General features: G+C 36.2%; 1 long non-coding RNA gene and 1 pseudogene across 2 annotated transcripts in view; one reads left to right on the forward strand and one right to left on the reverse strand.

Moving 5' to 3' along the window:
- Positions 1-9,681: 9,681 nt before the first annotated feature.
- Positions 9,682-13,889, reverse strand: LOC143636864 (ribonucleoside-diphosphate reductase large subunit-like; annotated as a pseudogene). Its single transcript, XR_013154326.1, has 16 exons — positions 13,864-13,889; positions 13,154-13,216; positions 12,985-13,072; positions 12,632-12,894; positions 12,325-12,564; positions 12,183-12,259; positions 11,921-12,091; positions 11,748-11,840; positions 11,500-11,666; positions 11,334-11,379; positions 11,073-11,237; positions 10,839-10,949; positions 10,530-10,732; positions 10,316-10,463; positions 10,087-10,234; positions 9,682-10,012 (listed from the first exon to the last, which is right to left on the reverse strand). The product of XR_013154326.1 is annotated as a ribonucleoside-diphosphate reductase large subunit-like (transcript).
- A 1,343-nt stretch (positions 13,890-15,232) lies between these two features.
- LOC143636879 (uncharacterized) overlaps positions 15,233-22,701 on the forward strand; it is a 175,796-nt gene continuing 168,327 nt past the window's right edge. Inside the window, exons 1-2 of the long non-coding RNA XR_013154331.1 lie at positions 15,233-15,308; positions 16,134-16,539. This is a non-coding gene — a long non-coding RNA (uncharacterized LOC143636879). The remainder of the gene's footprint in view (positions 15,309-16,133; positions 16,540-22,701) is intronic.

The following is a 22,701-nucleotide window of genomic DNA, read 5'->3' on the forward strand; positions in this document are numbered from 1 at the left end:
ATTTAAGGTAGCTTGTTCATGAGGCCCTCGATGTACCAAGTCTCGTCTTGTCCTTCGTTGTTTCGTACCTTTTAACCATATTGTCTAACATGACATTTTATTCTAACATAACAACCATTCATAACCAAAATCATTTCGTGACTATTTCTTATCATAATTAATTAAACGCGACTTTCTTTATTAGAATATTTGGGATGTTACAACTAATGAGGCAATTGTAGTTATATTACATATGTGTAACGTATGCTCAACTAGTTCATGCATTTCGTTCAATCAAATTATGGTCTATTTCCAGAGTAATAACTGTTTCTGAACAAATACATGTTAAATTCAGACATATCAAGAATGTGTAATGGCATGTTGCATGTATGTAGCATACAAAACAATATTTTACATTGTTGATCAACACCACCAATTTGAAACAAAAAAACCATTAAAATGTCAGAAAGATGAACTCAATTGGGTCAAAAAAGTACATATAACAGAATGTAACAATTATGAAATATTCATAAAAGTGCTACATTTGTGTAATAATTAGACAACAGTAGACATACAAAATCTTAGTATTACATATGCGTAGTACATGACTTTCTTGATGGCTGTTGTTTAACTCAAAAAAATTGATACTGCATATACGTATTAATAAAATAAGATGCTACCTTATTCAACCAAAAAAAAATAAAAAAATTGCAAGAGATCACATGTAGAATTGCTAGAACTTGAAGCAACATCAGCATAGGAGCTCGATTGCGCATTCTAATCAAATAGAACAATGTCTCCGCTATGAGTAGTAACTATTAACTAGTATTTTTACCCATGATTCAAGCCTTCACCCATTAAGTCCTGTTTTTACATTGATTGCTGCAAAACTTGGACCTGCAAAATGCTGCAACTGAAACCAGAATTTTTTTAGTTAAACACAAAGGGTAAAGAGTGACAAATAACTAAAGTCGTGTTAAAATAGAAAATAACGACCCAACATAATAATACACCAAAGAACACATAAATAAATAACAAACGCCTTTACTACTTTCTGATGCGGTTAGAATTAAAATAAAAAATCCTACAAGCAAGAGTCTACAAAAAAAAACTACTTACTATCTATGATGTTATACATGAATTTGCTAAACAAAAAAGTATAATCAGTCAAAGACAACACCAAAGCTCACGCTCCAATAAAAAAAAACCCAGACGTTTAGTGGCACACTTGAGATGAAATTCGTAAACCACCATCAACAACAATACATAAATGAAAAAAAAACACAACTTCTAAGCCATTAAAATACATGCATCTACAACATGCACTTGAAAAATAAGTAAAATATAGGTACGTGCAGTTAAAACAACTCTAAAACGCACGTTTCTATAACATAAAACCAACCGGGCATTTAGTCGAACACCTATTATGCATCACGTAAACCACAGTCAAAGACACAAAAAAGAAAAAAACGTAGCTTCGAAACATGTATGTAGTATATAAATAAAATGTTACCTTGTTGATCGACACCAACAAATTACACTAGTATACTTTTATAATTGACTTAATTTTGAGTAAATATCAACAAAGGAACTCGATTAGGCACTCCAATCAAACAAATTAAAGGTTTCATCGATAAGCAACTGTTAATCATCTAATTACAGAGCTTAATGTCAAATTCTAATGGTATACTAGTACAAAACACAAATCAGGAATAAGATAACAATCGAATAAAAAAATACCTCCAGCTTTCGTGTTAAAACTATTGAAATCATGTTGAATCGATCTTCAATAGAAATCGAGATGTAACAATACACCAGTAGGGAACCAATCTTCAATAATTAGGGTTAAGAATCATCGATTATGATGTATATTACGATCTATTTGTTGAAAGCGTCGCACATGGCTAGGGTTTCATAGAATAGGGGAGGTCAGGGTTCTATTGCATAGGGGAAGCAAGCAGCGCTTTCCAGATCTATTGAAATACAATTTTACAAAAATAACCCTTTAGTTAGGAATTCTCTAGTTCTCTCTCTAAAATGAATTTCTCTCATGATCCTCTCCCTATATGTATATATATATATATTAAGTCAATAAATCTAACACAATTACTACTACTACTTTAGTGGAGTTGGTAAGTATCTTTAGTTGCTAAGTATCTTTACTAGGGAATCAATTAAGGACATGCCAAGAAATTTTCAAAACTTAAAAAATTCGAGTGACATGATTTTAGAAGATGGAAGAAAAAAATGCAGATTCTTCTAACAAATCTGAAAGTTGTGTATGTTTTGACCACTCCAATTCCTGAGACATTAATATATGAAACTCTGGATCAACAGAGAAGGCGATTGAAATGGAAAAATGATGACCATCTACGTTGGGGTCATTTATTGAATAGGATGTGTGACGCGTTCTTTGATGTGTATCAAAATCTTGAGTCTGCCAAGGATTTGTGGAATTCTTTAGAAACCAAATATATTCTTGAAGACGCATCCAGTAAAATGTTTCTTATAAGTAACTTTAACTCTTACAAGATGTCGGATAATAGGCCAATTATGATTTATGGATCAATTTAATGAGTTGCAACACATTTTTGGCCAACTTGAACAACATAGTATGTACATGGATGAGTAAATTGTAGTCTCTATCATTATTAACAAACGGCCTCAATTATGGAAGGATTTTAAACATAACTTGAAACACCAAAAGGAGGAATTAAGTTTGGTTCAATTAGGTAGCCATATTAGGATTGACGAATCTCTTAGGATTCAATAATCTAGGATATTGAAATAGAAAATGGAAACACGTCAAACTCGGTTAATTTGGTGAAAAGGAGGGTAATTTCAAGAAAGGAAATCAATTTATTGGAAAGAAAAAAAGGCAAAAGGTGGCTATCAAAAAACAAATAAGAAGCTTGATGTAGAATGTTGGATGTGTGGTAAGATGGGTCACAAAAAAGAATGATTGTCGTGTGAAGCTACCAAGTGGAAACAAGGATTCAAATGGAGTCGATCCAAGTGGGTCGAAGGATCCGTCGCCTCAACTTGTTCACAACCCGAAACTAGGTGTAAAAAAACCATTTTACAACTTGTTCACTAAGTGTAAAAGTGTAATTTTACTAACTTTGAAAAACAAATATTATATCTAAATTATGTTAGTAGTATTATTTATGTTCTTATATGTGAGAACTTCATAACAAACCAGGCCTTGTTCAAACCAAAGTTAAAATGACTAAGATATCGATACTCGAAGTTGGGTGTCTGAAGAAGTTGAAAGCTGCGAAACTTGGAAGGGAAAAGTAATTTCGTTGGCGACATATTAACATCGCGTGCCACCACTAGCCGTTTGAGAACCCACCTTTGTATTTTTGAGGATTGGGTGAGGTACGATTAATAACATTAGCAGTTCCACTAATGATCGTGAGTCACCTTTGTATTTTAAAGATTGGGTAAAGTGCGACTGTCCATTGTTTATGTCATCCTAGTAGTTGATATTGTTGATTCGGTCCCATTGATGGCTCATTGTGCACTAGTTGTCACTGCTCAGTTGCACCTAAGATGTTTTATTGCTTTGTTGTACCCGCTATTCAGTTATGCTTAAGTAGTTGCAGTTCTCACTACTCAGTTGCGTATGAACATCTTCACTAATATGTTGCTATCAAGCTAATATAGAAAAACAATTTGATTCGATAACGGTTTCAACTCATTTTCACTATAAATACTAAGGTGATCCTTAGTTTATAACCATCGTAATACAACAAAAGTTATTTCCAAGCAATTTTTTAATCATTATTCTATTCTCAAGGTACACATTCCGATGCTAGTGTCTTTCCTATCAGTATTAACTGCAACGGTTGTTGTATCACGATAATCATAGGAGTTAAAATAATTTTAAGAAAATAAACCCGTATATTTATTTGCTTCCTTTCGATTAATAAATTTGTTTTTTCCCCTGTATGAACAAGGAAAGTTGAAGAACAAATGTTAATATTACCTCATAATTAAAGGTGCAAATTGCAATTCGATCGAAACCCGCAGACAACTAAAAACCCCAAACTTGATTACAATTATAAGCAACTTCTGAAACGAAACCCTCGACTCACACACCACCATGTGCTACGGCTCCCGTCGACTACCACCATTCCGCGACGGCGACGACGACACAAACACAGCCGCCGTCGAAAACCTCCGGTTGCGGTTAGCCGAAACCGAGGCGCGGCTGCAACGAGCTAGGGCACGAGAGGCTGAACTGAGTAAAAAGCTTAAGGAGATGAAACGCTTCGTATCCGTTATGGAGATTTTGGAAGCGTACCTGAGGCGACGGTTTCTGGATCAACAACAACAGCTTGCTCATCTTATGGCTCAATCGCCGGTACCTAAATGACCCATCTTTACTTTGTAATAATACTAATAACATACACAAGGTTATGGTTGTTATATTGTTTGGTTGGATATACGATTCGCGGTTTTCTATTTTGTGTATAAAAATATTAATAGCTGAATTTGCAATCTTGTTTGGTGCTTGTGTTTAATTTAATTGGGTAATTTTTACGGTTAGATTGTGTAGGTTTTGGATTGTTATTCAATTGATGAGATTGGGTCTGCTAATATTTGAGGTTATACTTATGTCAAGTAGGCCTGTAAACAAACCGAACGAACATGAGCATTGGCATGTTTGTGTTTGTTCGTTTAACTTAAACGAACACGGATGCTTAACTGGACAAATTTATTTGTTCATGTTCATTCGTTAAACAAATCAACATGTTTGTGTACGTTTGTTTAAAATCTAAACAAGCAGTTCAAGAACGTAAATGAACATATATTGAATAAAAGTAAACGGAAATAAACGAACGTTGAACATAATGAATGAACGAAACATGTGTTCATGTTCGTTTAGTTAAATGAACACGGATTTTCTGTTCATTCTCGTTTTGTAGTTTGTTTTGTGTTAAATGATAATAAGAATTTGAGCTTGTTTACAGGTATACTTATGTGTAGATTTTGTGTTTAAGTTTTGGGGATCTAAGTTGTTTTCAATTAGAGTGGGATTTTAGCTCTACCTTTTATCAAACTTTACCGTATGTTAATGGTGGATTATCTAGAAGTGGGATGCTATTTATTCGTTAAGATTGATTGGGCATACATGACCTTAAGATTGATGTTGGGTTGATATAGGGGTGTCATCGTGTTAGGTTATTAAGTTGAATTGTTGAACATGAACATGGCTGTATATTTATTCGTTTGTAAGACATAACTCAGGCAATTGTGTAACCTGAACACACACCGTCTAAGCCATTTATTTAAACGAGTCAAAACTGGTTGGTGGGTTGTGAACGGATTAATCAAGTTGTAAATATGTTAAACAGGTTGCAGGGTTGTAGTAAATAGTTATGATCTTGAGTTGTTGATATTCTGCATTCATTTGCTTCATATGTCAACAGCTAGTTTCTCATTACTTTATTAGTGATTTGAGTGTAGGTAATGTTTGGGAGAATAGAATCAATGAGTATTGCAATCTTTGTTACTTTGAATAACTTTTGGTCTTTATAGATGGTTAGATCATTCATGATATAATCGATTTTGTCATGATCTGTATCCATAAAGTATATTCTGACTCGAATTTATGTTCATTTGTGCATATGCATTAGGCCAGTCATTTGTCATTGTCCTATATGCCATTTTAGTTGCTTTAGAATTTTCAACTTATAAGTTTGAAGATTTTGTAACTTCAGTTTTCTTTGGGAAATGCTAATACACTATATACAAATATAAAGAACGAGTGTTCAAATCTATTTCAACTCCAATGCTACATTTCTCTGTGTTTTCAAAATGTGACACCTTATATTTACTCTAAAAGTAATTTATATAGCATATTAACGTGTGACCAGGTCACATTCGTTCATGAACATATGACAATATGAACATGCATAACTTTCACGAAACATAGGCTGCTACAGATGCTTCTTAAAGAGTTATAGGTCATAACATCTATTTCTCTAAGGGCAAACCCAAATGTGGATTAAACAAAGAGATATATCGAAATATTACCCTTACATATTACTAGAGGTCTTTATTAATCTTTTGAAATCATTGAAATTGTTCAAACTTAAGCAAATTGACTGGTTCGACCAATGTGAAATGGACATGGTTTGATTAATGGTTCGGTATTGATGGTTGTATGATTTGGTTTGGAATTGGTCGTATAACTGATCCGACCTTTTAACATTTATTATTTTGTATTATTTTACTGTAAAATGCAGAAATGTAAACATATCATTTAAAAAAACATTAATACAAAATATACTTTTATAAAATAACTAAATCCGTCAAAGCATCAAAGTCGAACCCCTAAACCGTCAAACTGGCTGGTGCGGCTGACTCAATTGATCTTGCCGGTTTGTTTTGTTGTTTTTAAGTTATTGGTTCACTCTGAAATATTCATTGAGACCAATCAAGAAAACACCATTTTTGCTAAATTGTTTACTAATGAGACTCATCGGCTTGATGATTCATTATGATATAGTCTTCTAGGTTATTGAAGTTTTCAGAACTCTAGTTTAACAAGTTTCTTCTACTTCCCGTTCACCAGTTCACCATGTTACCAGTGATACCGTTGACATTATGTGTAGACGGCTTGATTACCAAAATCTGCATCAATGATCAATCGATGTATTTTTTTACCATCCATTCCAATTTTTTTTTTCCGGAGTGACGCTTTGATTTGCATAAGGTTATATTCTTTTGGGGAAAGTTATCGTTCAAATTAAATTAACGTTTTAACTATTAAAATCAAGTAATGTAAATATTATTTACAAGTAGTTTAATTATGAAATTACTTTGTAGTGTAATTACACCACACTATAATTACACTATGTTGTATATGTAAATACACTATATTTAAACCCATATTTGTTTATATAAAGTTTCATGTGGTTTTCTTTGTTTAACGTGCTCTAATACTAGTTATGTAAATAATAACCTTTTTTATAAACGTATATTCAAAGCATCTTTCTAATAAAGGTGATTAACAAAGCCTATCTAAGTACTCATTTAACTAAATACGTACATACAATGAGGACTTTCGTAACATCCTTATCCAAATGGAATCATCCCAAACGTAATCATAATTAGTTTTATGCAAATTTAACTTTATAAACTTTTTATATACAATTTCATGAAGTGAACGGGTGACATTAATTTTGTTGTTTTTAGGCTAGCTCCTTGTTAGACTAGTTTTTGGTTTGTTTCTTAATAAATCGGCCGTTGGAAAAAAAAGCAAATTCATGGAGTAAACGTGTCACATTAATTTTGTTGTTTTGGTTTGTTAGACCTGGCCACCATCACCTGCCTTATCCTCAACCTCGGTATCCTTGACCTCAACAATCTTGATCTCATGAGCCATTCTGACACGCCAACCCTCAAGATCTCAGAAGCTCTTGTCAAAATCAGCATTAAGAGCTTGTTTTGCCATATTGAGATCTTTACACTCCTGCCACAAGCTCCCCAGTCACCTCCTCAGTAGGCTGCTGTACCATCAATCTTCACCTAAAGCTTCTGAACAATCTTATTATCCTGAAGATTGAACAAGTGATCTAGACTATACACACAACTTAAATAAATATACAAGATAATCGCATGCAGAATCATTTTAATACTTGTTGAAAGAGAGGTTTAACATTGCTAAAGTCAAGGGATTCAAAGGAAAAACCACAGGACTCCGTTGCCTTCCTCTTTCGGGACGAAATTGGCTTGGATTTGGAAATCACCCAAGGAAGCTTGGGAGTCACGTACCCTTCTTCTCTATAAAACTTTCAAAATCATCTGGTCCAAGATCAGTAGCTAAAAAAAGATACTTCCTATACCAACTCCCATCATTTTTAGTTATCTTTTCTATCAAGTGAATTTGACCATGGGCTATCTGGAAAACGTTCCTGCTGGAACCATGATTTCTTAACTTGTACACGGATGCAAGGTCGGAAATATCGAACTGCAGATTATGTGAAGTGACAAGCTTGTTAAGCATAAAAAGGATCCTCCATGTCATCGGCATCATTTGAACATAACTCAGATTGGTAGTTTCAAAAAACTTGGTAATGAGAGGAGGAAAAAAATAGGAAAGGCTGAGGGAGAAAGGATACGCAAGAAAATAAACCCAGACTTTGGAAACATGATCGGAGCGCAAACGACTATCAAACGATATCTTTGTTGGTAAAATTGCATGTTTTAACTAAGGGGGAAGCAAGAAGGTTTTGCTTGATATAATTATTCATCGGACTCCCGTATAAAGAAGAAGACCACCGTGTTCTATTTTAACCCATTATCCCCAAGAAAACTAAACCCCTAAGAAAATGGATAAGAAGGGAGAAGAATGATACTCGAACTTTCGACGAAATATGAGGATAAATAACAAAGATCAAGACTAATATAGGCAATAAATCCTCTATACCTCAAAGATGTGGCGATAATCATGCTTAGGATGAAAAAAGTCTGGTTTTGTACTGCTCCCTCCCTCCTCTTTCTATCCTTCAATCCTTCCTCTTTTAGCAGGCGACTCTCCTCTCCTCTCCTCTCCTCTCTTCCATCTCATCTCAGGGCGTTCTGTTAGAGATGGTGCAATTAACCTATCTATGTTTACCTATTTGGTATGTGTTGTAAAGCCTATACCCTATTTGTACAAAAATAACAACATAATTAGATTGTTATGTTATTTATATTAGTATTATTATTTAAAGATGTAGGCTTTTATGGTTTGGAACAACTTATTTATCTGTTCAAATATACTCAATTTCATATTAAAGTATCTAGATGTTACTCTTAAAATCTTAATCGGATAATCAAAATGGAAATAAGAATGGGTGTGATTTTATGTTTTAAAAGTGTGTGCCAGAATATGACCAAAGACTTGTATTTCATAGTTGAAAAATCATCACAAAATTTATTTGAAACGACACAACCCTTGTAAAATGACTATATATATATTTAGTTACCATCAACACTAATTTTTTCAAAATGAACTCCTTAAAACAATAACTTAGTTATTGTTGGTATAAACTTAATGTTGATCATGATTACCATTGATCAGTTCCAATGCAACTCTCCACAAATCATGTTGATCCAGAACAAGTTCTAAATCCAAAGTCTTTCAACTACATATCGTATTTTCATTCGACGTAAAGCCACACGCTGAGGAGAACCCAGGTAGGGGCTCAACTCTATGGACCTGCCCAAGGTAGCAATCCCCTTGGAAACTCCATGGTCTTGAATGAACGTGGCACTTAAGTTACATTTATTATTCAAACTCCATTTAGGTTTTTCAATGCAAATTCAAATTTTGATAACACAAAATACTTATTAATTAGAAAAAAATAATAGACTTCTTTTGTAATTAACAAATAAGATAGAAACTTTAAGATAAACTAAAAACATGTATAAACCAAGTTCATAAAGCCAATAAGAGCATCCACAGTGCATAAATAAAGTGGATAAGTCTAGTCAGCTTATTCTCTCTTCTCTCTCTTCCTTTCCTCTCTCCTCTCTCCTAATCACATCTCACAAGCTTTGTTTACTTATGTTTAAAAAACTAAATGTTAGATGTTATCTCTCTTCTATTTTTCTCTCCTCTTTCATTCACATAAGCTCCACCTAGATCTAAACATGAAGTGAACATGTGCATTGGAGATGCTCTAAACATAATACTCGCCAAAAAGTTATATCTAGATACCAAAACCTCATCATGCATGCCAGTTTAATTCTATAAGATTATGCAATTTAAACACATTAACCACCCATATAATAAAAAACTTTTAACTTCCACAAGCCATACATTCCTCATGGTTCATCAACGAGCTCACCATCTTTGACCTTTTTCTGCATTTCAATTATCAAATCAGTTTATTTCAAAATAAATAACATAAGTACAAAACATAAAGAAAACTTATAACAATTCACATACATTGAGAGTTGAAGTATCATCAGTGAACTTAATCGCATCCGTTGCCGCACGCGATCGCAGACAATACATACCTGTTTTAAGCCCCTATCCCACAACAAACATAAATAACATCATCAGGCAACAAAACATATTAACACAAGTGGCACTTTTGACCTTACCTTTGACCAAGCATGAAAGTGCAAAGATGAAAGCTTCTGATAGTTCGGTTGCTCCATATGTATGTTTAGACTTTGACTCTGGTCAATGTAGCATCCCCGGTCAGCAGCCATGTCAACCAACGTCTTTTTCTTGATCTCCCACACAGTTCTGATTCAATATTATCAAAAATCAAGACCAGAAATTTTTAAAATAAAAAGGTATGTACATTTATAAGATAAAGATGCATACTTGTAAATGTCTTTCAGATTTTGAGGAATTTCAGATATTCTGAACTGAACCATCCTCGTCTATGATCTGATTCTTAAGAGTCGGGGACCAAAGTCCCATTTCGGTTAAATCATACAACAAATGCTTGTTCACTAGAACAAATTCGCCACTGTACAAAGATGGATCATATTATTAGAATTGAATATTACTAAAAAAGAATGATGAATTTACTTGCCTTAAACCTCTGCGACTGTAGATATTGGAAGTGTACGGTTCAAAGCACTCATTATTTCCAAGAATTTGACTTGTTGAAGCAGTTGGCATCGAGGCTACAAGCAGTGATTTTCTTACACCATTCTTGGCTATCATTGAACGGAGTGCGGTCCAGTCCCACATATCAGAAGGTGTTACTCCCCACATGTCTGGTTGTAGAGTTCCCTAAAAGAATCATCATCATTTTTATTATTAGTCACTGTCTTAGAAACCCGTAATGCATACACAAAAGCTAAATTTTAAAGTGGCAGTATAAACACGCCTTGCTAACAGGACTTCCATTGTATGTTTCATAGGTGCCTTCTATTTCAGCTAACTCAGATGAAGCTTTTAGAGCATGGTAGCATATTGTCTCGAATATCTCCTTGTTCAACTTTTGAGCCTGCAATGCAAATCATGTCAATCAACCAATGCGCAGCATCCTTACAGGTGGCACTTTCAAGGTTCAACCTGTTTAATTATCAAGCATAGATACTGTAATAATATGAGGAAACAAGAATACTACCTCTGGTGAATCAAAGGGCATACCAAGCCATATGAAAGTATCTGCAAGACCCTGAACCCCGATACCGATGGGCCTGTGCTCTAAGTTTGACCTTTTTGCAGTTTCTACTGGATAATAGTTAACATCAATGATTTTGTTGAGATTTGTAGTCACAATTGATGTTATCTGTCCAAACAATAAAGATAAATACTTATGGTCACATTGTGAACACCCGTTATATAATTATTACTAATGGATTCAGGTGAGGAATAACAAACAAACCTCAGCTAGTTTGTCAAAGTCAAAGTATCGGTTTGCAGAGCCTTGGCTACCAACAAGTTTTGACTTTTGAGATTCTGCTGGAACTCCCAGAAATGCAACTTCAATATAAGCATAACACGAAAGGATATTGGGCCAATCATATATTAAAAAAACCATAATCATTTACCAATCCGAAAATTATACCTTCTCTCGAACATATTGTGGTAATGCAATGGATGCCAGATTACAAACAGCGGTTTCTGTTGGACTTGCGTACTGAATAATCTCTGTACACAGATTTGAAGACTTTATGGTACCAAGATTCTGTTGGTTGCTTTTTCTGTTACAAGTGTCCTAACAAAAGAGCAACATAACTTATTTATAAAAGAATAAAAATAGCATAACTAGAAAGTTTAAACTTTAGTAACAAGTTACCTTGAAGAGCATGTGAGGGGACCCTGTTTCTACCTGAGATTTCGTAATAGCACGCCAAAGATCTTGTGCCTTAACAACTTTCTTAGCTTTTCCCTAAGTTTTTAACAAATCAATCTTGACTGATAAAACTAATATAAAATTCAAAACTTTAAAATAAAGATGAAAGAAATTACTTGTGTTTCATATTGTGTATAAAGATTCTCAAACTCTGGACCCCAACAATCAGCCAAACCAGGAGCCTCACTTGGACAAAACAAAGACCAAGTGCTGTCACTCTGAACTCTCTCCATAAACAGATCAGGTACCCAAAGTGCATAAAACAAATCCCGAGCCCGTTTCTCTTCCTGCATAATTCATATAAGTATATCACCATGTGCGTGAGCGTAATATAACAAACATGGTTTATACTTTTTAAACAGCAAATGAATTTTATACCTTTCCATGGTTCTTCTTCAAATCAAGGAATTCAAATATGTCAGCATGCCACGGCTCTAAATAAACAGCAAATGCACCTGCAATCATCAAACAAAAATTACCAAACACGAACAAAACAGATATAAAATGAAAGAGAACATACCCTTTCTCTTGCCACCTCCTTGTTCAACATAACGGGCAGCTTCACTGAACACTCGCAGCATTGGGATAATGCCATTGGATGCACCATTTGTTCCACGAATGTAACTTCCGGTTGACCGAATATTATGAACAGATAGCCCAATTCCACCTGCTGATTTGCTAATAACAGAACATTCCTTCAGAGTGTCATATATGCCCCAATGCTATCGTCTTTCATACATAACAGAAAACAGCTACTCAACTGCAATGCCGCATTATGTTAACAACTCATATAAATATATTTTTTTAAGCAAAAAGATTAATCATACTTGAGGCCTTGGCGTCCCTGCATTGAATAGAGTGGGAGAAGCATGAGTGAACCACCTCTGTGACATCAAATGATAAGTCTTGATCACTGAATCAATGTCCTCTTTGTGAATCCCGACCGCAACCCTCATCAACATATGCTGAGGCTTTCAACAACCTTCCCCCCAATCTTCAACAGATATGATCTCTCAAGCGTTTTAAAACCAAAATAATCATAGTCAAAGTCCCTATCGTATATGATCTCACTGTCCAAGTTATCAGCATGCTGATCCATAAACAATTAATAAGCTACAAAATATATTTCTGTCATATAATACAAACATATATAGTAACTTATAAACATGCATATGTGCACCTTGATGATGAGTTGATAAACATCATCAGCAATCAAGAAAGCCTTCTTACCAGATCTCTCACTGATATGAAAGTACATGTCTTTAATTCTGCAAAGACGAATATCATTATACGATTATTAAAATACAGTTTATCGAGGCGTATACTAATTATCCATTTGACTCGCGTACGTTTCAGAAAATGATTCTTTGGTGTTCTTATGCAGAATTCGATACCGCAATCCTTGCAGCCAGCTGTATGAAATGCAAAAATCCAAACAGCAATATATCAAACGTTATAATATATTAATATTAAGAAAACCTAAATGAAATATATTGGTTAATGAACTTTACGGTGGCGTAATCAGGATAGCTAGTGGTCATGGCAGCGGCCGTTTTGGCAGAGTGTTTGTTATGAGTACGGATATGAGCCCAGACAAGCCCAGCCAGCCTAGTTTAGGTGGCCCAACAAAAGATTAGATTGTGAAGACAGAATCGCTGAATATATGATGGAGAGATTGAAGGATCGGATCATGAAAATAATGTTTAAGCAAATTGGTGTTCTTCTCTCATCTCGCTTCTAGTCTAATTTCCCATCTCTTCTTCTTAGTGTTTATGATTTCTTCGGTTGTAATCTCGTCATTACTTTGATTATCGAACGGACCTAGTGACTGATTTATGAATTCAACTATGTTTTGGTTGTGATTAAACATTAGATCACTACATTGGTGCTTTCATTGACCCTTAGCATAGATGGTTTTGGAAGAACATCCACAACTACCTCGTTTCACCGGATCTAATCCCGAACAATGGATCTCTCAGGCTGAACGTTTTTTTTCTCTTTTATGCTATCTATGATGGCGAACGGTTTCCTTATGTGATTGAATTATTCGATGACGAACCTTTCTGGTGGTTCAATGGTTGGCATCGGAGTTCTAATTTCATCACCTGGAATGATTTCACCGCTGCAATGATTACTCAATTCCAGACTACTTCTGTTGAGCCATGTTCGATTCACTCTGTTTCGATTCCGTTTATTACTACTGCTCACCAGGTGTTCGATGAGATGCCTAACAATATTGCCGCTGAAATTGACGATGAAACTCCTCACGCGCTTGAGGATGAGGTATTATGTATCAAATTTGAATCCACGGTTGCTGTTAGTAGTGGCTCACATGGGTTAAAGGATGGTCAAACATATATATCAGATTATAATTTTTCACTTGAGCGTGTAAAACCTTTTATATATCTAGTTTTGGCAGATGATTCGAAAACAATTAATAAGCTCGAAACCACCGTTTGTGATGTTGTTGATTCAATAGTTGCACACTCCTTCACATGGAAACCGGGTTGGATTGCCAATCCTGGTTGGATATCTCCTACTCCAAATATTTTTACTGCAGCTTATGCAAAACGTGGTACTCTTAGTTTAGCTCATTTTCTTTCTGGTTATGGTAGAGGTGGCAAATGGGTTGGGTTGGGTCGAAACGGGTTAGGGTTGAAACGGGTTAGGGTCGAAACGGGTCACTTAAAAAAGGGTTGTTTTGGTTCGGGTCGGAACGGGTTAGGGTCAACAGGTTCGGGTTAGAACGAGTCAATGTTGGAACGGGTCAAAACGGGTTTGGGTCAAAACTCGTTTAAGTGATTATTCATTTCGTTTCAGCGCGTAACAGCTCGTTTAAGCGATTTTTCAGTTCGTTTCAGCGCGTAACAGCTCGTTTAAGCGATTTTTCAGTTCGTTTCAGCGCGTAAAAGCTCGTTTAAGCGATTTTTCAGTTCGTTTCAGCGCGTAACAGCTCGTTTAAGCGATTTTTCAGTTCGTTTCAGCTCGAAACGGCTCGTTTAAGAGATTCGTCAGTTCGTTTCATCGCGTAACGGCTCGTTTAAGCGATTCGTCAGTTCGTTTCATCGCGTAACGGCTCGTTTAAGCGATTCGTCAGTTCGTTTCATCGCGTAACGGCTCGTTTAAGCGATTTTTCAGTTCGTTTCATCGCGTAACAGCTCGTTTAAGCGATTTTTCAGTTCTTTTCAGCGCGTAACAGCTCGTTAATGCGATTTTTCAGTTCGTTTCATCGCGTAACAGCTCGTTTAGCGATTTTTCAGTTCTTTTCAGCGCGTAACACCTCGTTTAAGCGATTTTTTAGTTCGTTTCATCGCGTAACAGCTCGTTTAAGCGATTTTTCAGTTCATTTCATCACGTAACAGCTCGTTTAAGCGATTTTTCAGTTCGTTTCATCGCGTAACAGCTCGTTTATGCGATTTGTCAGTTCGTTCAGCGCGTAACGGCTCGTTTAAGCGATTTTTCAGTTCGTTTCATCGCGTAACGGCTCGTTTAAGCGATTTTTCAGTTCGTTTCATCACGTAACGGCTCGTTTAAGCGATTTTTTAGTTCGTTTCAGCGCGTAACATCTCGTTTAAGCGATTTTTCAGTTCGTTTCATCGCGTAACAGCTCGTTTAAGCGATTTTTCAGTTCTTTTCAGCGCGTAACAGCTCGTTAATGCGATTTTTCAGTTCGTTTCATCGCGTAACAGCTCGTTTAGCGATTTTTCAGTTCTTTTCAGCGCGTAACAACTCGTTTAAGCGATTTTTTAGTTCGTTTCATCGCGTAACAGCTCGTTTAAGCGATTTTTCAGTTCATTTCATCACGTAACAGCTCGTTTAAGCAATTTTTCAGTTCGTTTCATCGCGTAACATCTCGTTTATGCGATTTTTCAGTTCGTTTCAGCACGTAACAGCTCGTTTAAGCAATTTTTCAGTTCGTTTTAGCATCTAATAGCTTGTTTAAGCGATTTTTCAGCTCGTTTCAGCACTTAACAGCTTGCTTTAGCGATTTTTCAGTTCCTTTCATTACTTAACAGCTTGTTTCAGCATGTTTTTGTTTCGTTGTTGTCGACTTTTCAGTTTCGGTTAATTTGTCGATTTTTTTTGAACGAGGACAATGGACGAAACTTTTTAGTTTTTTTACATTTTTTGTTTTTGTTTTATTTTTTGAGTTATGATTTTTTTATTAATTTTTTTGAATATTTTTTGATGATTTCTATTAAGATCAAAATCCCTAAAAAAAAAATTCAAAACAAACAAATAAAAAATCATAACTCAAAATATAAAAGAATAACTGAAAAAGTAAAAAAACCAAAATATTTTCGCCGTTAATCTCGTTCATCAAAAAAGAAAAACGACAAATTAACAGAAACCGAAATGTCAACGAAAACGAATCAAAAACCTTAATCGACCCGTCTAGTGCGAAAACTCGAAAGAAACCGAAACCCAACCCGTCCAGTGCTAAAACTCGTGTCGGCACGAAAGCTGATCCGAGCCGAAACCTAAACCGATTTCGTTCCAATCTAAAACCCGTTTCAACCCAAACATATCACTTTTCCTTAAGACACTAACCCACATCGACCCATGTAGTTAAATTTGTCAACCCATTTTGACCCAAAAATAAGAATGTGGAATTTCAAGTGACCCATTTTGACCCATTTAATTAAAACCTATGACCCAAATCAACCCATTTAAATTTTAAAACAACCCAAATTGACCAATTTGGAATGGTTTGGGTCAAGGTTGCCACCTCTAGGTTATGGTTCAAAATTTGGGGTTGATTGGTTAAGGAGAACCTGTGGTTTTCATCCTGGTCCGAATACTGTTTACACGCCCAATTCAAATCGCAGTATTTGTATGCTTTACCCGGGTGATGTGGATTTGTTTGAATATAATAATTCACTTTTGGGAGGTGCACATGCTGTTATTGATTCTATCATAGAAAATTTTGCATCTCCAGCTCATGTTGGCCCTTCTATAAATATGAGAGATGCTCTAAAGGGTAATTTGGGCAATGAGAAGAGTGGTACAAATGATCAAGAATTTGTGTTGATACATAAGGAATTAGGGTATCTTGAGCAAGAAATACATAACCCGTTTGACAGATCTAATGATTGGCATTCTTTTCTTAAAATCCGTTTGGATGATGGGTTTACTATGTCAAGTCGGGATGCTGGTTTCGTTGACAGTCTAATCCCTTTTACAAAGTCTTTTTCCTTGAAGAATATTAAACAATTGCACTATGTGTCGACTGTTCTGGAAATTAATATGGCTGGAAATATGTACGTGCGGCTTAAATTCCTTATTCATAATAAACACCATGGTTGGAAAGGCGGAACTGCAGATCTGTTCTGCACCGACCAGACAGTTCACCACATGTACATTGTGAACCGACTGTTGGGTGTCAGGTTACAACCTTATTTGGGTCCACACTTATGTATTTGTACGACTAGTACTACCATTTTCTGCATCGAGATGACTACAAAGACCAACATCGTCTACTTCACCATCGCTTCACGCAATCTGCTCACTACACATCCTTATATGGTTTCAGCTCACACACCTTATGGTTTGGTTCTTTCTAATATTAGAATATGGGAAATATATGAACTTCTTGAGAATTCTGCAACCATGTTTATGCTACATTTTAGATTTGAGATGGTAATACACATGATGAAGGTGGTTGCATATGGGGCGTGGTTTCAACGTTATACGGTTATTCAAAATAGGCCCTCTGTTGAGGCAACAATTCTTAAACAATTGAATAACTTGATCATTAGGTACCAATGGAAACCACCTTGGTGTCTCTTCTCTTTTGTTTTCGTTCCTATTATTCCTAATTGTGTGGAGGTGTATAGGATGAAAAGGCTGCCTAAACCAACTATTTTGTTGTTCATGGGTGCAATACTTTCATCTCAGCATGTGTGCATTGTTACTGCAACTGGGTCAAGAAGGTTAATGATAATGATAAACAACTTTGTGCTTTGTGTGAGAACGTATCAGAATTCAAGCAAATGAATATCACAATAAAAGATGAGATGCATGCCAAGTGTGGGGTTTATTGGTACGCTTTATTTGCTGATAAGACATTGGTGGATAGGTTCGTCAACGTTGTTCAACTTGCTGATGCCCATGCCATTTTAATGGATGATGCACATGCTATTTTTAGTGTACCTAGTGAACGAGATGCAGTGATAGGGGCTTTAATGATTAAGGGCTTGTGCATATTTAAAGTAATTACACCTGGCTTTTGCGTGTTTACCAAAAAAAAAATATCATAACCGCCCTATGGACTGCACTTCTTTCTAGAACTATTGAAAATGGGCTTGGTGCAGAAGCAATATTATTCTTATTCAAAGATAGGTGGTTACATATGGTTTTATCAAAAAGTAATTTAGCAACTGGCTTGATTGCTACATATTCAAAATGTGGAGCTTTTGAACAAGCTTACATGTCAATTATCGAGGTTGAGTTAAAAGAAAGATATATTATATTAGGGAGTGTGATAATATCTAGAACTTTTGAAGAGTTTTGGCAAATCATAAGACAATCAGTTTTGGATAGATATGTTGTTTGGATGATATCATGGATTAATGTCGCTGATATTGTCAACACTCATCTAGTTGTTGTGATCGAGAATTTTGGGGCTGCTATTCTTGAAGTTAGCATAAACGTAGAGGCCAGTTCAGGTTATCAAATTGCTTCTAGAAGTTGTGTGGATCGCGAGTTGTTGGTCAATATGGTATTTATTTCTTGGGAGCTGAATTATTTTCGTGACAGTTGGTATACTTGGTACATAGAGATGGTGAAGAACAGTGGCCTTGACAAAATTGGTCTCCCATTGGCCAAAAAGTTGTATAATGATCTTCCCAAAACAGACAACATGTTTGTTTACATTCCAGTTATCACATCCTTTGAGGCTCGTTATGGACGTAAGCCACCCGACATAACAAGTTCCCTATATGAGTCTTAAAAAGAACACACAAGAATCTTGTAATACTCTCCGGGGAGCATGCATCGAAGAGAAAAAGTGAGAAGAAAGTGGCAAACGGCTACACGATATTTAGATCTACAAACATCCGATGGGCAAACTCAGGGAGCGAGCTCAACGTTGAGCCCCTTCTTCTCATATTTGAGTCCTTTCAGCTCAGTTTTGGAGCCCCCATCCACTCACGTTCAAGTCTATTTACTCTACCCAGGCAAAGGGACGACAAGACCTTGCCAGTACCTTTGAAAGTTTTTTTTACGGTGACGCTGGAGACGCCCCACCGGTCTCCACCCCTAACGAAAATAATTGGTTTGTTATCTCTATCTTGTTATGTTACTTTAGCACATCATATAAGTTATAAGAGTTGTTTACACCATTATTAAAACTTGAAGTTCCACCAAATTACCAAAGCATGAATTTCTATATGGAAACACAGTAAATCTAAAAGTAAAAAGTAAATGAATAAAGAAGGAAAGAAAAGTAAGGTCAAATCCTATATTGGCCTACTTTATAAAGTTTATGTTATCATAAAAGTTTGGGAAGTCACTTTTGTAAAGTATTAATTTAATATTAATTTGTTGTAAAAGAAGAGGCATGGTCACATGGTGAAGGATGTGTGTTGAACTCCTTAAACACAAGCTTCACGATTAACAAGGTAAGAGGATGGGAAGTCTGTAGTTTTTTCAAAGTTGATGTGACTTAACCCACACACATACATCTTTTTGGGCAACCATTATCTGCCCATGCATTATTAAAGTTTATTTATATTCTAAACATTGAAAAAGTTTGAAAGCGAGCCCCTTGCCAGGGGGTGTCATGGGACATTTACTTCAATATGAAGGCCCGTCCCGTGATTCAGAACAAAGCCCTCGAGCCCCTTGCCAAGGGGTGTTCTGGGACATTTACTTCAATATGAAGGCCCTTCTTGTGATTCAGAACAAAGCCCCCGAGCCCCTCGCCAGGGGGTGTCCTGGGACATTTACTTTAATATGAAGGCCCTTCCTATGATTTAGAACAAATCCCCCGAGCCCCTTGCTAGGGGTGTCCTGGGACATTTACTTAAATATGAAGGCCCTTCTTGTGATTTAGAACAAAGCCCCCGAGACCCTTACCAGGGGGTGTCTTGGGACATTTACTTTATTATAAAACCCCATCTTGTGTTTCAGAACAAACCCCCGTGTAATATAATTCCTATAGACAAAGTTCCCTTACTAAACAATACTCCTTACCAAAACCCCTTCCGAGATAAGCAAGTCATAACAGAGCCTCCTTCCAAGGAGGAAACCTCATTTCAAGACAATTCGTATATAATGAGGCTCCTCCCAAAACAATCCCTTCATTACAAACACTCCTCCCATAAAATCCCTACTGAAGCTCCTTGCCATATTACAAGAATCTTCTCCAAAGAAGAAGATTTCCTTTCCAAGGGAGGAGGTTGAAAATTCCCTCCAGAAAAAAAGTATCATTTGGGCAAGGGTTCCCTGCAAAGGAAAACAACATCTTCCAGATTTTATTTCTCAAGATGAATAATCACTTTCCAATTAAGGAAGTATTTGAAAAGTTCATCCCCATGTGGAAGGAGAGCCTTTTACAACATCTCATATTGCAAGATTTTCCTCCAATAAAAAATAATCCCCTTCCATGGGACGAGGTATTCGAGAAGCCCCTCCTGTGAGGAGGGAGAGCATTCTACAACAACTTTTTGCATTACAAGAATTTTATCTGAAGGAGAATAATCCCCCTCCAAGGGATGGAATGTTTGAAGGGGATGACACATGTGAAAGGTCAAGTCCATGCAGAAGGAACCTCCTCTGTACATCAGCATGGAGCTGGGGGGACTAATTTGGCATTGCATCATTGTGTCGCGGGTTTTTGTCATTGAAGGCTTTTTAACAAAACAAGAGGAGCCCCGTTCATCAGCTTCTATGTGTGAAGACGTATCTCATAAAGAGATCACCATTTTAGAGAGACTTCCAAGGAAAAATAACCCCCTTCCAATGAATGTGGTAGTTGAAAAGTTCCTTTCAATAGGAACGAAAGCTTTTTACAGCAACATCTCATATTTCAAGAGTGACATTTTGAAGAAGGCGAGTTCCCTTCTAAAGAGTGACAAAGTCGTGAAAAAAAAGCCTCATGTGGTAACACTTCACATTCCAAGAATTTCCCATGAAGAAGAAACTTTCATATCCCTGTTATCTTTTATAAGAAGAGAATGGGCCCATACCAGTAGCCCCTTCCATCATTCTGCATGTGTAAGACTTCTAATATGTATTAAAACTAATTATGCTTTTTATATTTATTATTAACAAATATAATTGGTCGACTATACTTATAATCCCACCAGATGGGATAAAGCCCTCTAAAAAAGGCACCATACTTATAATTTCTCCAGATGAGATAAAGCCCTCCAAAAGAGGCACTATACTTATAATCCCACCAGATGGGATAAAGCCCTCTAAAAGAGGCACCATACTTATAATTCCCCCAGATGGGATAAAGCCCTCTAAAGGAGGCACCATACTTATAATTTCCCCAGGTGGGATAAAGCCCTCTAAAAGAGGCACCATACTTATAATTCCCCCAGATGGGATAAAGCACTCTTTAAGAGGCACATCACTTATAATTCCCCATTAATGGGAATATGACATCAATGCTCCTTCACAATTGTGAAAGGATGGCCCGGCTGAGGGGCTTGGATCCATATACAAAATTAACCTCATCCATTAGGTTCAATACTTATAATTACCCCCGTGGAAAATAGCCCCATCCATGAGGCTTAATAATCATAATTCTCCAAAGGAAAATAGCCCCTTCTAAGACTCTTAGAACTTATATATTCCCCAAGTGGGATATGGTCCCTTGTGTGAGGCTCACAACTTATATATTTCCCATTAAAAGGGGCACCATACATGTACGCCCCCCCTAAAGGGGGAAATACAATCGAATCATCTTCACAACGAGTGAAAGAAAAGCCCGACTACAAATTGATAGCTAACCTACTACATCCACCTCACAGGTTGGAAACCTTATAATCCATCCGCATACAAATTGAAAACATCATGATACACCTGCGAGCAAGAGGTGAACCATATAGCCCAAAATGTGTTTAAATGCACCCTTTGAGTCAAAACACAATATCCACTAACATCTTTAACTTTATTTATTCGTATTTACCGACAGGAGTAATATATAGAAATAATTCAAATCATCATGATTAACCTCTGTGGTTTGATACATTTTCATCATATATTATCACATTGAAAATTGTTTGTATCTTCGTTTCTATGTCCACTACTAGTAAAGCAAGAATAGCAAGATCATTATTAGAGCCTATCAGTGGGTTTTTAAGAACTTTGGGAGGGTCGTTCAATAAGAAGAAAGAGATTACATAAAACCAACATAACTACCCAAGAGAGAAAACTTAACCCTTTCTTGGTTATGCTAAAGAAACTCGGGTTCAAAGTCCCTTATCCCAATCATAAATAATTAGCATAAGGGACTGGGGGATTTGAAGAGATATTTACAGAACTGGGCCTATTGTGTGGGGACGAGCGTATAATGCTTGGTCTTTATTTCACCCCATGACTCCGCCATCTCAACCTTACTGGGTCCAAATCTGATGAGTCAAAATGGAACCAACCCATTGTGATTATGGTTTACTCATCCTTTATTATATAGAAGAGGGGCTGTGTATTTATGTCATGGTAGATTTAAATTACCAAGGGAACTAGGTCAGGCTCATGGGAACTAAATATCAACTACCTCAGCCAGGTACCGAAAAAGGATCTTGTCCGAAACTAGCCCAATGAATGAGTCTAGAAGGGAGGAACCTATCCCGTATGTTATGAGAAAGGTGAGCTGGGACTACATTAGTCTTTTGCCCTTATCATAAAAAATAAGAACTAGGAGGACTTATAAAGCCTCCTATGA

Source organism: Bidens hawaiensis, unplaced genomic scaffold (assembly GCF_021521415.1).
Source record: "Bidens hawaiensis isolate Kalapana, Puna unplaced genomic scaffold, B.hawaiensis_p1.1 tig00008077_1, whole genome shotgun sequence".
Taxonomy (NCBI): Eukaryota; Viridiplantae; Streptophyta; class Magnoliopsida; order Asterales; family Asteraceae; genus Bidens; species Bidens hawaiensis.